The 19,880-nt window shown below is 37.1% G+C and overlaps 1 long non-coding RNA gene across 3 annotated transcripts; it reads right to left on the bottom strand.

The window, feature by feature from the left end:
• Positions 1-8,982: 8,982 nt before the first annotated feature.
• LOC117423592 (uncharacterized) lies at positions 8,983-17,029 on the bottom strand. 3 transcript variants are annotated; one of them, XR_004547810.3, is made up of 5 exons: positions 16,612-17,029; positions 11,737-11,841; positions 11,291-11,466; positions 10,770-10,871; positions 8,983-10,483 (listed from the first exon to the last, which is right to left on the bottom strand). It is a non-coding gene; the product is annotated as an uncharacterized LOC117423592 (long non-coding RNA). The 3 variants fall into 3 exon arrangements; XR_009307572.1 differs by lacking the exon at positions 8,983-10,483 and having other exon boundaries at positions 10,501-10,871; XR_009307573.1 differs by lacking the exons at positions 8,983-10,483; positions 16,612-17,029 and adding an exon at positions 15,150-15,403 and having other exon boundaries at positions 10,501-10,871.
• Positions 17,030-19,880: the final 2,851 nt, after the last annotated feature.

Here is a 19,880-nt window from a genome sequence, read left to right on the forward strand (position 1 = left end):
GTTCCTCCTTCCTGCTTTTACATTCCAGTCAAAAAATCTACAGCGCCATGTACTGTGTGTATTATAAATGAAATAACAGTACAACACTAACACCCCTTTTAACATTAGCATACTCTTCCCATTACAGAATAGGTCAATTTGTAAGCCTATTTCTGTACCATTCCAAAAATAGTTTTACAATTTAGGATATAGTATACCCCTAAAATGTAAAACCTAGCTAACAATTTTACGTTACATTAGTGGATTCCAGGAGATGCTGTCTGACTTATATATACGTATACATACCTACCTACCTACCAACCTCACTCAGAAGTTCAGGAGCTCAGCACATTGAAGTCAATACCCCAGTTAAGGGGAAATGTATCCTTATGTGTTATGCTTAAATGTAATACTTCAGGTGTTTTGTGCAACCAGTCCCTGGCCTGGAATTTATTTCAGTTAATCACAGCGTCTACAGTATTTTGCAAGTTAAAGTGACGGTTGTTACAGACACATAATAGATTGGGTTGTGTCAGTGCCTCAGAGTTTCATGCATTTAAATGAGGATTTTTTTCCACTTATCTACACCAAAATGTGATTGATGACTCTTTATATGGTAAATTGTTTTAAACCCCTGTCTTTTTATGTTTCTATAACATCGTTCTCAATCAGATGTAGTTTATTTGTGATCACGGAGATTTATTTATATATTACATGATTTTACACGTCAAAATTGTCAGTCTTTAATCAAAATTAAAATGTTTCAGTAAATATAATGTAATGACATGTCGCATCCATAATATTAGTATGACAAGGTCGTATTTTTACATTTTAATATTAGTATAGTTGTAACTTTACTACAGTTTAGACGTGGCAAAACATAGGTCTACCACTGCCAGTTAAAAAAAAAAGAAATATATATATATATATATATATATATATATATATATATACATACACACATACAGTACATTGTTTTGTCTGTAGATAAGACAAATACAGAAATGAAAAACGTATGCCATGGTAGATATGATTGCTCGATATGTCTTACATGGTTGTGCACTACAGGAATTTACCATGTTTAAAATCATGCTGATATACAGTAGCCTACATATACTGTATGATCTCTCTTTCTTACATAGCTATCTTGGTTGGTATTGAACTACAGGTATTTACCACGGTTTAGCAAAGACTCTTTAGTTTTTAACTAATTAATGTATTGTTTCTTCCCAAACTTGTAACTGAAATACATGCATGATGTAACAAGTCTCCTGTTCGTTTTCTGTCCTAATTATACAAAGTGCTGTATGTAAAAATAAAATGTATGGCAAGCCAAATTATCATTTAGAGATATCTCTAATTCATTCATAGATATCTCTAAATATTTGAAGATATCTCTAAATCATTTCCAGATATCTCTAAATATTTCAAGATATCTTCAAATATTTAGAGATATCTCTAAATCATTTTAAGATATCTAAAATGCATTTTTAGATATCTTTAAATCATTTGAAGATATCTTTAAATGGAGCTTTAAATGAGATATCTAAAATGCATTTTTAGATATCTTTAAATCATTTTAAGATATCTCTAAATGTTTTTGAGATATCTTTAAATACTTTTCAGATATCTTTAAATCATTTAGAGATATCTCTAAATAATGTCCTATTCATTTAAAGATATCTGCAAATCATTTGAAGATATCTTCAAATAGCTTCCTGTTCATTTAGAGATATCTCTAAATCATTTAGAGATATCTTGAAATAACTTCCTGTTCATTTAGAGATATCTCTAAATCATTTGAAGATATCTTCAAATGAACAGGAAGCCATTTCAAGATATCTAAAAATGACTTCCTGTGAAAATGCTCTATGTTTTCAATGGACTTCCTGTCCATTTAAAGATATCTTCAAATGAACAGGAAGTTATTCAGAGATATCTCTAAATGTTTTAGAGATATCTCTAAATGAACAGGATGTTATTTGAAGATATCTTCAAATGATTTAGAGATATCTTTAAATGAACAGGAAGTTATTTGAAGATATCTTCAAATGATTTACAGATATCTTTAAATAATATGTGGATTTGGCTAGCATGGTGTGCCAAACTGTCATTTAGAGATATCTTAAAATTAGGGTTTTAAAGATATCTCTAAATCATTTAAAGATATCTGCAAATCATTTGAAGATATCTTCAAATAGCTTCCTGTTCATTTCGAGATATCTCTAAATCATTTCGAGATATCTATAAATAACTTCCTGTTCATTTAGAGATATCTCTAAATCATTTAAAGATATCTCGAAATAACTTCCTGTTCATTTAGAGATATCTCTAAATCATTTGAAGATATCTTCAAATGAACAGGAAGCTATTTCAAGATATCTCAAAATGACTTCCTGTGAAAATGCTCTATGTTTTCAATGGACTTCCTGTCCATTTAAAGATATCTTCAAATGAACAGGAAGTTATTTAGAGATATCTCAAAATGATTTAGAGATATCTCGAAATGAACAGGAAGCTATTTGAAGATATCTTCAAATGATTTGCAGATATCTTTAAATGAACAGGACATTATTTAAAGATATCTTCAAATGATTTAGAGATATCTTTAAATGAACAGGACGTTATTTGAAGATATCTTCAAATGATTTAGAGATATCTTTAAATAATATGTGGATTTGGCTAACATGGCGCGCCAAACTGTCATTTAGAGATATCTTAAAATGAGGGTTTTAAAGATATCTGTAAATCATTTGAAGATATCTTCAAATAACTTCCTGTTCATTTAAAGATATCTGTAAATCATTTGAAGATATCTTCAAATAACTTCCCATTTATTTAGAGATATCTCTAAATCATTTAGAGATATCTCGAAATAACTTCCTGTTCATTTAGAGATATCTCTAAATCATTTGAAGATATCTTCAAATGAACAGGAAGCCATTTCAAGATATCTCAAAATGACTTCCTGTGAAAATGCTCCATGTTTTCAATGGACTTCCTGTCCATTTAAAGATATCTTCAAATGAACAGGAAGATATTTAGAGATATCTCTAAATGATTTAGAGATATCTCTAAATGAACAGGAAGTTATTTGAAGATATCTTCAAATGATTTAGAGATATCTTTAAATGAACAGGAAGTTATTTGAAGATATCTTCAAACGATTTAAAGATATCTTTAAATGAACAGGAAGTTATTTCGAGATATCTTTAAATGATTTAGAGATATCTTTAAAACCCTCATTTTAAGATATCTCTAAATGACAGTTTGGCGTGCCATGCTAGCACAATCCATATGGTTTCCATAGTATTTAAAGATATCTGTAAATCAATTTGAGATATCTTTATTTCATTTTTAGATATCTCAAATTGATTTACAGATATCTTTAAATTAATTTTAGATATCTTAAAAACTGCACAATTAAAGATATCTGGAATTCAATTTGAGATATCTTGAAATGTTTTACAGATATCTCTAAATATTTCAAGATATCTTAAAATGCAATTAGAGATATCTCTAAATGATAATTTGGCTTGCCATATTTTCTGTCCTAATTATACAAAGTGCTGTATGTAAAAATAAATTAAACAAAGCGCATAATACAAAATATTAATACTGTATAAGTAACATTTTTCAACTACATCATGTGATTGATGTGCACCGTGGCCTAGTTAATAATCGCAGCATGGAGCTCAATTTTTTCCATGACTGAAACGCATGTTTAACTTTTGGAAAATCGCTTTCATACCTGTCCATACAGTAGTGCTTCCCAAAACAAGAACACCTCCAGAAATGCAAAATAATGTTAAATATCTAAAACATTTTGCTAGTTAATGTTTGTTAAACAAACAGAAACACACATTAATATCACAGGCTACTTACAAATGTCATTTTAAATTATGTATTTGTTGCCAATATATATTACAGCGATATTCACATTCCCTTATCTAGCGCCATACTGTCGAATATATCCGATCACTTATTAATATGAATTATACTTACAAATTAATTTTAAATTATTTATTTTTTTGTTAGGCTAATATATATATATATGATCTACAGCGATATTCAAATTCCCTTATCTAGCGTCATACTGTCGAAGACATCCAATCTACTCACATTTATATAAATGATACTTACAAAATTCATTTAAAATTAATTATTGTTTGTTAATATATCCGATCTACTCATTTCCCCTCCACTTTAAATTCTAGAGCTTGATCAATTTATTTCCTATGACACCGGTACACATCGTCAATGTGATACAATCGTGATGCAATTAAAGGATTTGTGCTCTAAGCTGCCTGTTATGTTTGGTAAACAAATGTCAATCAGTGCGTTTACATGACCTTAAAAATTCCGATATTCTTCGGAAAACCATGTCCACACTACATAACCGATCTCGAGAACCGTACTCGAAACCGCTCTAATTAATCCAGCTCAAAGCGTCCACTCTGAAGTACCGTTTCATGTTTAGTCAGGCTTAATGCGTCCTCACACCATTAGAATAGTTCAGTTACAATTCCCAGCAGCGCAAGCAAAAGGGAGAAGTCTGCCCCCAACTTCGACTGGCAGGCAGGTCTGCCTATTAGGCAGATAATAAAACACCTCTCTGCGAAAACCCGCCTCCTCAGTTACATCACAAAGGAAACACGCCTTCTAAGGGCAAAAGCTGCCTGTTTCCAAGCCCTCACATTCAAACTGAAAACTGCGCGCCAAGGTTTTGCAGCAGAACAGATTTGGAATGAAAAAGGTAGGATGTTTTATTCATCTTCTCAAAATAAACCGTTTTTAGCAGAACGTATGCACACAAAGGCATTAAAATATGTTGAGTTACACCTTAAATATGAATATGAATATCTTCTTCTGTTAAGTTGTATTATATAAAGTTTTTTTTTTTTTTTTAAGTGTAGCTATCATTTCAAATATTAGTGATGCTTAATCTCTACCTTTGTCTCGTTATGTTGTTCAAACGTATATTTTAATTATTCACTTTATGTGCAGCATAGTATTTATGCTGTACTGTGTGTGCAAGTTGTTCACAGTGATCCACAACATTCAGTTACACATAATTTATAATTGATTTGCTGTTAAAAATGATAATACAAAATATAATAAACTTACCAGGCATGTCAGCTGAAGTTATGCTAATGTCCTATGTCTTAAGCAAATATTGGTAACAGAATAACAAGGTTGGTTACTCTAAACTAAATTATTAATTTACCAGCTTGTAAGACTACTGTAGTTAAAACACAGAGGCCTGGAAGGCAGGTTTACATTGGGTGTTTATAATAGGCACATGCCTGGCAGGCTGGTTTATATTGGGCACATGCGTGGCAGGCTGGTTTATATTGGGCACATGCCTGGAAGGCTGGTTTATATTGGGCACATGCCTGGCAGGCTGGTTTATAATAGGCACATGCCTGGCAGGCTGGTTTATAATAGGCACATGCCTGGCAGGCTGGTTTATATTGGGCACATGCCTGGCAGACTGGTTTATATTGGGCACATGCCTGGCAGACTGGTTTATATTGGGCACATGCCTGGAAGGCTGGTTTATATTGGGCACATGCCTGGAAGGCTGGTTTATATTGGGCACATGCCTGGAAGGCTGGTTTATAATGGGCACATGCCTGGCAGGCTGGTTTATAATGGGCACATGTCTGGCAGGCTGGTTTATAATGGGCACATGCCTGGCAGGCTGGTTTATAATGGGCACATGCCTGGCAGGCTGGTTTATATTGGGCGTTTATATTGGGCACATGCCTGGCAGGCTGGTTTATAATGGGCACATGCCTGGCAGGCTGGTTTATATTGGGCACATGCCTGGAAGGCTGGTTTATATTGGGCACATGCCTGGCAGGCTGGTTTATAATAGGCACATGCCTGGCAGGCTGGTTTATATTGGGCACATGCCTGGCAGGCTGGTTTATATTGGGCACATGCCTGGCAGGCTGGTTTATATTGGGCACATGCCTGGCAGGCTGGTTTATAATAGGCACATGCCTGGCAGGCTGGTTTATATTGGGCACATGCCTGGCAGGCTGGTTTATATTGGGCACATGCCTGGCAGGCTGGTTTATAATGGGCACGTGCCTGGCAGGCTGGTTTATATTGGGCACGTGCCTGGCAGGCTGGTTTATATTGGGCACGTGCCTGGCAGGCTGGTTTATAATGGGCACGTGCCTGGCAGGCTGGTTTATAATGGGCACGTGCCTGGCAGGCTGGTTTATAATGGGCACTTGCCTGGCAGGCTGGTTTAAATTGGGTACATGCCTGGCAGGCTGGTTTATAATATGCACATGGCTGGCAGGCTGATTAAAAAAAATTGTGATTGAAAAAAAAAAAAATGCTGTAGCTTGCCATTATCATAATTTCATTCTGATATTTTTTTCTCAGAGAAATGCCTCCCAGAAAGTGTAGGAAGTGTACTTCGGTCACTGGTAAGTATGAATTATTGTTTGTGAATAAATAATTATATTTTATCAAATTACTGAATAGTTTATGTATAGAGCCACTATTATAGTTTGTAGAAAATGTTATATGGCCTAATGTGTATGACTATCAGTAAAGTATCTGATTTTTTATTCTAACAACTTATAACACTTTAAAATGTACACTCCACAATAATGTCTTCAGTATTGCTGCTCATGGACAGCACTTTGGCGCATACATTTTAAAGTGTTATAAGTTGTTAGAAAGGATGTTAACAATGAAAGTGAAAATATCAGATACTTTACTGATGCAGTTGGACTAACACATTAGGCCATATACCAACACATTAGACCATATAACAATATTTTCTACAACCTACGATAGTTGCTCTTCATGCAGAAAAAGCTCATGCTACATCAGCAACCCCTGCTGCTTGTTCAGAAAGCGACACTGCTTCCCCACTGCCACAGGCATGCCCTCCTTCCTCCAGCACAGTCGCTATGTCACTTCAGCATCCATCTGTATCACTGGCTGTGCCTCGCCCAGCTGTAATACCCGACAGCATGGCTACACCACAAGTATTTGCTGAAGTTGAGAGCCTTCTCCCTCTTTCTTTCAACAAGAGAAAGAAAAGGTAATATAACATAAATAAACAGATTAATGTGATATTGGAACATTCCATAATTTAAGTATTCTCAAGTTCAGTCCAAAGTCTTAATGCAGAATTAAATTAATTCTGAATTAAGTAAATACCTTTTTATGGTTTCATTAAATTTACATTTGTGTATCAATTTTGCAATGTTGGCCATATTTTGTATCTTATTATTCTTATACCTTTCCCCCAAAGATACAATGTGACAGCAGAGGAGATCAGGAAAAGGACAGGTCCACCTGAGAATATGTCAGCCAATTCCCTGGTTGCATATCTAAGGGTAGATCAAAATTAAGAGTGAGCTTGAAGATTGAAGAGACAGTTGGCATTAGTCCTGGCCCAACAACCACTGTAACTTCCCTGTGTTCCAAACTGACTGAGGGTACATTAGTAAATGTCCAGTGCAATGTCAACACACTAAAACATATCAATTAGTAGTATAACACATGGTACAATATACAGACCACTGCATTCAACAGCTTCAAAATACCTTATCTCAATAGTGTAGTGTGGGTAGCCTTGTTTTTAAAACCTAACAATCTAATTATATGTTTCCATTCTAAGTTGTCTTGCATTCAGGCACCAGCTTAAGTCAAATGTAACATGCAAAAAGTAAACATTATATTTATCATTAAATAAATCCATTATTTGTGAATATAGAAAAATGTAATGTCAGTCTTATTGTATGTTAAAAGTTGATTGTTACAATAATAGTAACACTTTTCTGTGGGCATCGGCAAGTTGGCAGTAAGGATGATTCCTTTTGACAGGATCGCAGTTTTGGAGGGCTCGATCACAACCAAAGATGTTGCCATTGGAAAGCTTCATGAATTTAAGTATGTTTCTTTACTGTTTTACACTAGTGATGAAAAACGCAGGTGTACTGTAACCAAAATGTTAAATTACATCAAATCTGTAACAAAAAATATACACTATGAATATGAAATATAGAAAAAGTAAAATCAGACCAAAATATTTCCCATGTACAAAACAATAAAGTTAGAAAGAGGGGTCAACCAGAGAAAGATATGATTGCAATCAAATGTGCGAAATTGTAAAAATAGTCAACAGAAGACTTAATTAACCTATATATTTTACCTCTCCAGTTTTTTATGCATGGCACTCATTTTGTGGAAGCACAATTATATCATATTAAATATAGAAGGCAGGATTTGCACTCTGCCTTTACCCGCTATGCCACTTGTGAGCCCCAAATTATTATTCTTAAAGTGTAAAGGTACACATTAAAACTTCTAAATAGACTTGCAGATTTTCTCAGGGTGATTTTTTCCGCTGGTCATCTCAATATTTTTTGTTTTTATTTACATACCATTACAAGATAAAATGTTAGGCGCTAAAAACAATCCTCATTAAATATTGGGTAAAATCTGTGTCTAAGGCCAAAAGCAGCTTGCATAAAACCACATGACTGGTTTATTGAGTATTGCAGTACGAATTGTATTATTCATTATTTAAAAAAAAAAAATTATATATATATATATATATATATATATATATATATATATATATATATATATATATCCTTTTTTTTTTTTTTTTTTTTTTTTTTTCTCGATGGCATCAAGAATACAACAGACCAAATTAAAGAAAGTGCTACAGACTTTGACATGGCTACTCATGGACTGGGTTGTCACATGCTTGATGTTTACAGTTCTGTACTTCAAAAATGTGCCGATTCCCAGATAGAAAAACTGCAGAATGTGTAGTTTTAGATGACATCCTTTGCATATATGTTCATTATTTTAAAAAAGGGCTTGTTCAAAACATTAAGAACATTTCTAAGCAAAGAAAACCTAAAATAGCATTTTATGTAAGGCATTTTCTTTTCTATACAACCTCTTAAATATACATTTAAAAATGTACCATAAACATACATAAATAAAGGTACTGTACAACATCTCAGATTTATAGTTTCTTGTTTTATTTGTTTATGATTTAAATATTAGCAGTATTAAAATGTAAAACTGCACATACATGCTTCAACAGACTGATACAGAGCAATACAAAGTACTGGACCCAATTGTGGAAAAAAGTGCTGTACATAAGAACCCTCCTCCCCACTTCTCAGCTCTAATGACACCCTGACATGTTCCCCCTTTGAAAGAAATTCAGTTCAGGCTTAGATTTTTATGTTAACAATTTGCTTTTACACTACTCGCTACTTAAAGATTGCACATTCTATTTACTACAAATCATATTTTTACAACTTCTATTTACAAAGTGTTACAATAATGCACATTTAAGTGTTATTTAAGTAATCTGATTAAGAGAAAAGGGAGACATACCATATCAAATATCGACCAACTTGGCCAGAATACAATCATCAGCAATTAGAACTATGCAACATATATTTTATTTTTGATAACATGCTGCCACTATACATATAAATAGCTATTTCACTCTTACTTGAAGAGACCTTTGAGGTCCTTAACAGTTGTAATTAACCTCTATACTTAGTCCACTTTTGTGTGCATTCTGTAATTCAAAAATAAAGGCACGGGCTCATAACAGCACACGTTCAGCTCGATTTTAGTATCTGATTCTTTGCTCTGCTACCAATTATTCTTTTTCTAAAGGAACAGACTTTGAATTTGGAATCAGGTCTATGGGTATATAAAGCTCGATTAAGGGGTTCTTTGAGCTGATATGAATGCATGTCTATAGCATAGCTTCTTGCTCTTTCAATGCGTTTTCTGTAAGCATGCAGCCTTATCATTTTTATTTTATTGCTGGCCATGCTATACTGTCCAAATGCTAGTTGGTGTGCACGTTTTACTGCAGCATTCAACTCTGGAGATTCCTTATAATCACTGCTGTCACACCACTCCTATAAGTCTGAAATCATCTTCTTTACACACAACTGTTCATTGTGTGATTGACAATTTGCTGTGGTATTCACAAAGCAGTCAGTTACCTCTTGGTTAGGGTTCTGTGTATCAATTAACTCAGAAAGTCTTAGACAGACACATATTTCTCTATTGGCAAGACAGGTACACTTGGTTTTGCACATGTACTACTCCAAAACTACCAGCACAATGTACAATTAAATGTTTTCCATCCCACTCATAGCAATGCTGTTCAGTTAGTGAACTGGCTAATTATTTTCGAATTCCATCAATATCAATCCCCTGTTCTTTGCACATCATTTTTGCAAACTCAATATGCTTGCACAAATTACCCCTTTCAGAAACGGCGCATTCACATTTCATGCTAATTAAATCCACAGCATAACATTTTGCTTTATCTGCTTCTGAAGGCACTGTGCAATGGCCACCTGATTTGTAAACAAAATTATTTTGAAGGCCTTTGTTCTTCATACGTAATGCAGATTCTGCAGTATCCTGTGTTTTGGAATCAGAAATCCTCTGAGCACCATGAAGATCTTCCAGATACCTGCACCATATACAAGAGAGAATACAATTAGTAGAGCAGTATTCTATTATTCACATGCTAAAAAAAGTTATGGGTTGTGTAAATTATATACATGACAAAAATGCATTTACCTGTGGTACACTATCTCCTTATTTGTACAGATACTGAAATAAATGTACACAACAACTTTTTGTTCTAGAAAATTACAAATATAATATATTTATGTATAATGTATTTATTTTTTTAAATCACTCATTTGCAACACTAGACCACATAAAAATGCTAGTATTGGAAATGTTACACAAACCTCTAGTAAGTGACCACCTTGGTATTAAGTAGTAGAAGTAGTTCATCAACTCGTCTGTTTGCATAGCCATGAAGAAACTGATACTTCATGCTGAAAAAAAATCTATGGGAAAAAAAGAAAAGCAAAAGCAATTTTTAATTTTTTTTATTTAGTATCACCAATTTTTTTCCCTTTATCAGCAATTCAACTTGGCTGACCGCAACAACTCCCCGCCTCCTCAGGAGGGATGAGACAAAGCATGCGCCCTCCGATACGAGCACTGTCAAAGCCATATGCTATTTTTCGCACTACAAGCCCAGAGCTCCCACCCCCTAGCGAACACATCGTTTGGAGGAGTCGATGCAGCTAGAAATGCCAACGCCCTGAACCTGCAGGCGCCAGGTCAATTGTGCGCCACCCTCTCAGAACTCCTGGCCAAAGCTGGCAATGGCATAGGCAAGCATTCGAGACAAGTCTGTCTCTTGCCTATAGTGTTGCAACTTATGTTTTTTTTTTAATCACTATTTTTACATAATGCATACCTCTCAACAAGGTTGTTCGTTTCACTGTCTTGGTGGTAAACTCTCTGTCCAAAATTGGCCCACATGTCTGCATTTCGAAACCAATGGTCCTGTAGATACTGTGAAATTACTGAACTGCCAGTTTCTCTGTCTATTTTGACAATCACTTCCTTTGACATCTTTTCAAACTCGGCAGCCTAAATTGAATGAAAATAAATAAAAATATGTTAACAGAAAGACATGCATACCAAATAATTTTTTTTCAAAAAATACACGTTTGTCAATATACAAATTCTATTAAAAAGATGGGTAGTTTAATTATGGTAAATGGATTATCCATGAATGAGCAACAGTATGTCATTATTGTGGTGAGAAGGAAATTAAAAAACAAACTTTGAACTCATCAATAAAGATCAGCACCTTATGACATTTGCTAACGTGGAAGAAAGAAAGAAAAAGAAACTTACTGTACTGCATTGTTTTAAGGCAATCATAGACCTAATCACTTAATTTTTTGCAGACAGATTCTGACTGCATCCTCCATCACGTCGGACAATCCATCTGTGTACCGCCTTTAAAAAACAAAAAACTAAAAGTTGATAACACTGTGTAACAATTTTTTTTTTTTTTTTGTTCCTGGGTAGTAAGTGTTATTTCCTAATTGCTTATGCCTCAAAAGTATAGAAAATGGCTATTATTCCCCACAAACTTTGCTTTTGTGACCAGGACAGTGATATTTTGAAATTGACCTATTTTCCAGAACATTCCAGATAGATTCAGTGCTGAGTAAACTTGGAGTAACTTCTAGAACTTTTCAGTAATATAAATAGTAGTATAAATACAGGGGCCTTAAGCCCACCAGTTCAGTTTAGTTCCAGCTGCCTAAGTGGATACATATCTGCATTTTTCTGAGATGGCATCAAGGTCATAGGAGACTTCAAAATGATGGCATTCCTGATGGGTCTCCAAGGCGGTTTTACCAAGTTTCCCTGCTATCTTTGCCTTTGGGACAGCAGGGACACCAAGGCGCACTACCACAGGCGGGACTGGCCACAGCGGACTGAGTTCTCTGTGGGGAGGAACAACGTCAAGTGGGAGCCAATGGTGGACCCCCGGAAGGTGCTGATACCACCACTGCACATCAAATTGGGCCTTATGAAACAATTTGTCAGAGCTCTAGATAAGGAGTCGGCAGCCTTCAAGACTTTTTCCCTAAGCTGTCTGAGGCAAAGGTCAAAGCCAGTGTCTTCGTCGGACCACAGATAAAGAAGATCCTGGAGTGCAATTAATTCCCCAAGAAGCTCACTAGTAAGGAGAAAGTGGCTTGGAACAGCTTTGTCGCAGTGGTTCGGGGCTTCCTGGGCAATCACAAGGCCGAAAACTATGTGGAGCTAGTTGAGACTGGTGAAGAACTACGGCACAATGGGCTGTAGGATGTCCCTCAAAGTCCATATCCTTGATGCTCATCTTGATAAATTCAAGGAGAACATGGGAGCGTACTCGGAGGAGCAAGGCGAGCGCTTCCACCAGGATATACTGGACTTTGAACGCCGCTACCAAGGACAGTATAACGAGAACATGATGGGAGACTACATTTGGGGGCTGATTCGTGAAAGTGATTTACAGTATAATCGTAAAATTCGAAAAACTACTCACTTCTAAATCTTTTGTAGTCATTTTTGTATTACTTTAGTATAAATACATGTTAATTTGGATTCATATGTTGTTTTTTTCTGACTTTGTGAATGAAAAGACACAAATTCACCCGTGTTCTCATTGGAAATAGGTAAATTTCAAAATATCACTGTCCTGGTCACAAAAGCAAAGTTTGTAGGGAATAATAGCCATTGTCTATACTTTTGAGGCATAAGCAATTAGGAAATAACACTTACTACCCAGGAACCAAAAAAAAAAAAAAAAATTGTTACATGGTGTTATCACTGTCTAAGTCTGTGTTAGAAAGTACTATAGCACATGGTCTGTTTTTTGTTTGCTTTCAAAATTGTAACTATTGTACACTGATTTTTTAAAACTTATTGTATATTAGTTTTTTAATTAGTTTTGAATTCGCTATGTATCATGGATTGTGTAAATTACATAATAATAATGATCATTATAATAAATCAAGTATAATCAAATCTAAGTATGAAGACACATGTAAAATGCAATTGGAATGAACAGTTTTCTGACTGCTACTTTGTTTCACTTTTGTTAGATCACATTAAGGAACAATGTTTTCATTTTTTATCAATCAGATTGTCATTCAATTCCCTTCCTGTAACCTTCAGACTTAGGAGATACCAAATTTCTACCATAAAATCTTTATTTTATTTTATAATGCACACAAGTTTGCATTCTGTCATTTTGCCAAAAGCTGGTCTGGGAGGAGGCAGATATTTTTCTGAATATATAAGGCAGGGGTAGGCACTCCTGGTCCTGGAGTGCCACAGACCAGTGATTCCCAACCCTGGTCCTGGAGGACCCCCTAACCTGCTGGTTTTTGTTCCAACCGAGCTTGCAATTACTTAATTGAACTTATAATTTGCCTAATCAGAGCCTTTTAATTCTTTTAAACAGTTGGGGTTCCAAGTTAGGCGTAAAATTGTATAAGTAACTTGAATTCTCCAACTTTTTATAAGTTACATGATTTAAAAAGTCCAGTTTAAACTATTACTTAAATTAAGTGTTTCAACTATTACTTAAATTAAGTAATTGAGAGCTCGCTGGAACAAAAACCAGCAGGGTAGGTGGTCCTCCAGGACCAGGGTTGGGAACCACTGCCACAAACACTTCAGTTTTTTACCCCAAGACCCTTAATAAATTCATTGACTCATTGATTATCTTAATTGATCAGAATTACCATTTGTTCCAGGGATTTAATAATTGATGATTAAGAGATACCTACAAACTCTGCAGGATTGTGGCACTCCAGGACCAGGGTCGCCTACCCCTGATATAAGGCTTTAAGACCTTGTATGTGAATTCTACATTATGGATATAAATACCCACTCTCAAGTACTTTTATACTAAGTGCAATTGAAATCAATAGGTTACCTGTAGATATATTTAAGTAATTAGACATTGAGGGTCGATTGCACTGTACCAGTTAGTCCACTTGATTCATCTAACTAGTGCAGGACTGGCTAACCCTGGTCCTTGAGAGCCACAGGGTCTTCTGGTTTTTGTTTTAACCGAAGCCTTGATAACTTAATTGACATTATTAATTGGTCTTAATTGGTCAAAATTCCCATGGGTGCCAGTTGATTAGTGTTTGATGATTTAGAGAGACCTATAAAACCTGCAGGATTGTGGCTCTCCAGTACCAGGGTTGGCCACCCCTGAACTAGTGGAATGAGGAGGTTTAGTCCATGTGCTTGGACTACAGTTAGTACTGTACACCTCTATCCTGAAAAATTTGCGGCCGCCCCAAAAGGTTAGCATTGAAATTCTGTTCAATATTTTTCCATGCCATTGTACGTAATACAATATTCTCGTCTTCTTTGCTGGTGCTGTCAACTTCGTTAATGTAGTTTTTAATTAGGTGTACTAAATACATCTTTTCCTCTATTGAAAATTTTGGAACTCTTTTAGATGACATTTATTCTACTGAAGGGTTTTTAAACTGTTAAAAGTTTGATGTGACTTATCTTCTGCATTGCTTCTGATATTGGTCCACATGGGCGGTCTAACGTGTTCTGCATGTTCACATCAGCTGAACCAATTCACATGATTAACTATTTGGTTTTGGTATGGTGCAATCAGGTCTAATTTGCAGCATTTGCTAGACTGCATTTTAGTCCACTTGGTATGGACCAAAGTCATTGCTACACTGCAATCAACCCGGAATGACCCCTAACCGAAAGTGGTTTTGGTTTTTTACCTGAAGTACATGGAACCAGCACAGCAACACCTTTGCATAAGGAAACACTGTGTGTACTGCATTGATTTCTTTCATGCCCCTATCTACCATGACACATCTGCAAAGAGAAATATAAAAAGGAAGTAGTACTTAATCTGTCTATCACTTCGTAAATTAAGAGAGCTGCATACAAAGCTGATTGTACCGCTACAAGGCTGCCAAATCGGGTAGCGTGAGATGGGGGGAGTGGTTGATTGCTGCCATACTTGTAGTTTTACTGGATGGGCTGCTAATTTTTTTAATTTATTTTTTTTTTAAACAAAATTCTACATAATAAGATAACTATATAAACCAGATTAAACTCGGTTTTAAATTAAACCCTATATGTGCCCAATATAAACCAGCCTTCCAGGCATGTGCCCATTATAAACCAGCCTGCCAGGCATGTGCCCATTATAAACCAGCCTGCCAGGCATGTGCCCAATATAAACGCCCAATATAAACCAGCCTGCCAGGCATGTGCCCATTATAAACCAGCCTGCCAGGCATGTGCCCATTATAAACCAGCCTGCCAGACATGTGCCCATTATAAACCAGCCTGCCAGGCATGTGCCCATTATAAACCAGCCTTCCAGGCATGTGCCCAATATAAACCAGCCTTCCAGGCATGTGCCCAATATAAACCAGCCTTCCAGGCATGTGCCCAATATAAACCAGTCTGCCAGGCATGTGCCCAATATAAACCAGCCTGCCAGGCATGTGCCTATTATAAACCAGCCTGCCAGGCATGTGCCTATTATAAACCAGCCTGCCAGGCATGTGCCCAATATAAACCAGCATTCCAGGCATGTGCCCAATATAAACCAGCCTTCCAGGCATGTGCCCAATATAAACCAGCCTGCCACGCATGTGCCCAATATAAACCAGCCTGCCAGGCATGTGCCTATTATAAACACCCAATGTAAACCTGCCTTCCAGGACTCTGTGTTTTAACTACAGTAGTCTTACCAGCTGGTAAATTAATAATTTAGTTTAGAGTAACCAACCTTGTTATTCTGTTACCAATATTTGCTTAAGACATAGGACATTAGCATAACTTCAGCTGACATGCCTGGTAAGTTTATTATATTTTGTATTATCATTTTTAACAGCAAATCAATTATAAATTATGTGTAACTGAATGTTGTGGATCACTGTGAACAACTTGCACACACAGTAGAGCATAAATACTATGCTGCACATAAAGTGAATAATTAAAATATACGTTTGAACAACAAAACGAGACAAAGGTAGAGATTAAGCATCACTAATATATGAAATGATAGCTACACTTAAAAAAAAAAAAAACTTTATATATTACAACTTAACAGAAGAAGATATTCATATTCATATTTAAGGTGTAACTCAACATATTTTAATGCCTTTATGTGCATACGTTCTGCTAAAAACAGTGTATTTTGAGAAGATGAATAAAACATCCTACCTTTTTCATTCCAAATCTGTTCTGCTGCAAAACCTTGGCGCGCAGTTTTCAGTTTGAATGTGAGGGCTTGGAAACAGGCAGCTTTTGCCCTTAGAAGGCGTGTTTCCTTTGTGATGTAACTGAGGAGGCGGGTTTTCGCGGAGAGGTGTTTTATTATCTGCCTAATAGGCAGACCTGCCTGCCAGTCGAAGTTCGGGGTTCAGTATCAATCAAGTCCCATTAGGTAGCTTGCATGTCAATCTCTCCTTTTTTATTTATACACCCAGCACTGCTTCGGCCCTTTGTCTGTGTTTGTTTTTTTGTTGTTCGCTCCTTTCACTGCAGGTCATTTCTCTGCACAGCGCTGGTAAGACAGTATCAGCTATTTTTCTACCTGCTCAGGTGATTCTTTTCATCATTCAGCTTTTCTATTTTTCTGCAGGAGCTCCAACGTTCGTTTTTTGTCTGCTCCATCCAGTGTCCAGCCCAGCTACAGCGCCGTTCAAAGCGGAGTGCCATTCTCAACTTGGTCTGCGTTTTCATCAGAAAGACTGTTCCAACGTCACCGCTGTACTGCAATTCTTTCCCACTGGCGCCTCACAGACCATGGTTACCACGGCAACGTCTCATCGAGGGACTACTGGGAGTGGTAAGTTGCCATGGCGACCAGGCAGCTTTAACAGGCAATGCGAGGCTGTGCCTCACTACTGCAATCTTCTGGCTCTTGCTGCTGCCCTTTTGCAACACGAGAGCTTCAACTCCGAATTGTGACATCTAAATACTGCAAGCTCCTCTTCTAGACCTACGTTAACTTACTTATATCATCACTAACTGTTCTAAAGCAAATGTTTTATACATAGACAAGGATTTTAATCACAATAACCAAATATATGCTACCCTGCTTCACTGAAGCCAATAGTTTCAATTCCAATCACAACCTCTAGATGGCAGCACAACACCACAAGCTCTACATAATCTAAAATGATTTGCTGTCGCTGCGAATCTCACACTCCAAACTTTCTATCAATTCCTGCAGTTCGTTGTCACTCCGAGGGATTCTCAGACCCCTCCTGCCTCAACCTCTTTTGCTACATATATTAACTTGAATTTTTCAAATCCCCTCGAGGTCCTGGTCATGAAGCCAAGCTTATCAGCTTTCTGAGATGTTCAGAATCCACCGTCACATTAATTTTCCAGCTTCCTTGCATCAGGCCATTCCTGCAACCTTGTTCCCTGATTTGCACTTCCTCATTTTCCCCCAACTTCATCAAGGCTAATACAACTTTCAAAGTCCATTTAATTCAATTTGAGCTACCAGGCACATACAGAAACTATGTCCTACGATTATCAACATTTCAGTCAAAGCGTCCTCCTACACTGTAGTAGACAATACTCTTGGACTGCTCCTGATCATATCAATAGGTTTTGCAGCAGTCTCCGAGCAAAGCATTCTCTTCCTCTCAGGTTCTGCATCTGTGCCCAAAGGCAGCCCCATCGCCGACATCATCTTAAACGCCTTAACTCTCAAATACCAATTTCTACTGCTTCAGCAGATCTCTGCTCTCTACAGCAGGCCACTGCTCACCACTGACAGCATTCCATCGTTTACTCCCTCAGATCTCTGCCCGTTCAGCAGATCTTGCCTCTACTGTTAATATCCCCTCATTACAGCAAATCTCGGCTCCCTCTTCAGATCTGCTCCTATTGCAGCATACAGAGTTGCTTTGGTTTACTGTTCAAATCTGCAACTGCTCTCCTCCAGAGCTTCCTACGCTCCAGCTTTCCTCCAATACCTGGATTTAAAATAAATAAATAAATAAAAAATCTTTACACACACGGCGCGCTTGATTTCCTCAGCAATTTAGTCTCATGTCCGCTCATCCTCTCAGATACTACAAGCTTTAATACACGGTACGAGACTGGAAATCTGCTTTGATTTATGATTTAAGGAGTTCCACTATTAGGAGAATGACTGGAGTTGTGAAACCCAAACCTCTGATTACAAGTTCACCTTTTCCATTCCAAACAGACATTATTTATTTCTTAGCAGACGTGATGGTAGCAAACCGCTGATCGATCCTGTATTAACTAACACAGGATGGTCGGCATCTTATCTTTCTGCCTTCGTTTCCAGAAACAACTCCGCAGTCGATGTCTTATTTGTTCAGCTCCAGCTGCCACCGCAGCCTCATCAAACTCTGCAACACCAACATCTGCCGTTCAACTAAATACAACACTCTCCAACCTTCTGCAGTCTGCTCATCACTACATAGCCACACTCTTAGCCCCAGCTACCAAATCTTCATTTACCATTGGATGGAAAACATTTACAACATTCTGCACTCAAAACAAAATACATCCCATTCCGATTTAATGAACAGCGGATTGTAGCCTCCATCGCCCATGCAAGGGATTCTCTTCACTTAGCCCCCACTACCGTTAAAGCCTACATCTCCGGAATTCAGTATTTCTGCCGCCTCATCTCCGTCCCATCAGTTTGCTTGACACTCGGAGAGATCCTCAAGAGCTCCCCCCCCCCCACCCCTTGCTGCTCCCTCCTGGCTCCCTATAGCAATAGACATCCTTCACTCTTTAATCTCTACCCTCAGAAAAGGCTGCTCTGTCCATTCAATGACCTGACCATGGAAGTACTATGTCTAACTGCTCTCGTGAAGCACTTCATCTGCAGAACTCCCGAAGGATCAGAGTGCACCCTGTGAACTTACCATGACAGCATCAGTTAATTTACCAGTGGAGGAGAAAAAAAAAAAAGAGGCAACAGTTACCAGGACATCAAGAGTAATACAATGGATAGACTTGGAGCGTTAAGCCATATCAACCATGAGTTCTTGTGAACCATGCCGTGCACCCAGATACTGGACTTTGGCCAGCTGTAGTATTTTACTACAAATACTACACCTGGCAAAAAAAAAAAAAAAGAAAAAATGCCCAGTGTTAAAACACGGTGGAGGTTGTGTGACGGTCCACAAGTTTCACAGCCTGGTCCCAGAAACACCCCAACCCGCGGCAAGTTTTCTCCTTTCAATCAACTGGTGTTCCCTAAACTCCACACTCTCCGGCCTCTTCCAGTCGGCCAGCAGCTTCAGGGAGCATGCCTTCGCCCCTTCCACTCGCTCTTCTTATTCTACTGCCTGGACTTCCTTTCCACATTCTGTGCCCAGAATCGGATCTCTGTCACCTCCTATAACCTTTAGCACCTCCTTGCCTTTATCTCAGACCTCAGGCTATCCCTTAACCTGGGATAGCCTTCATCCATCAGGAATGATCTC

Source organism: Acipenser ruthenus, chromosome 17 (assembly GCF_902713425.1).
Source record: "Acipenser ruthenus chromosome 17, fAciRut3.2 maternal haplotype, whole genome shotgun sequence".
Classification (NCBI taxonomy): domain Eukaryota; kingdom Metazoa; phylum Chordata; class Actinopteri; order Acipenseriformes; family Acipenseridae; genus Acipenser; species Acipenser ruthenus.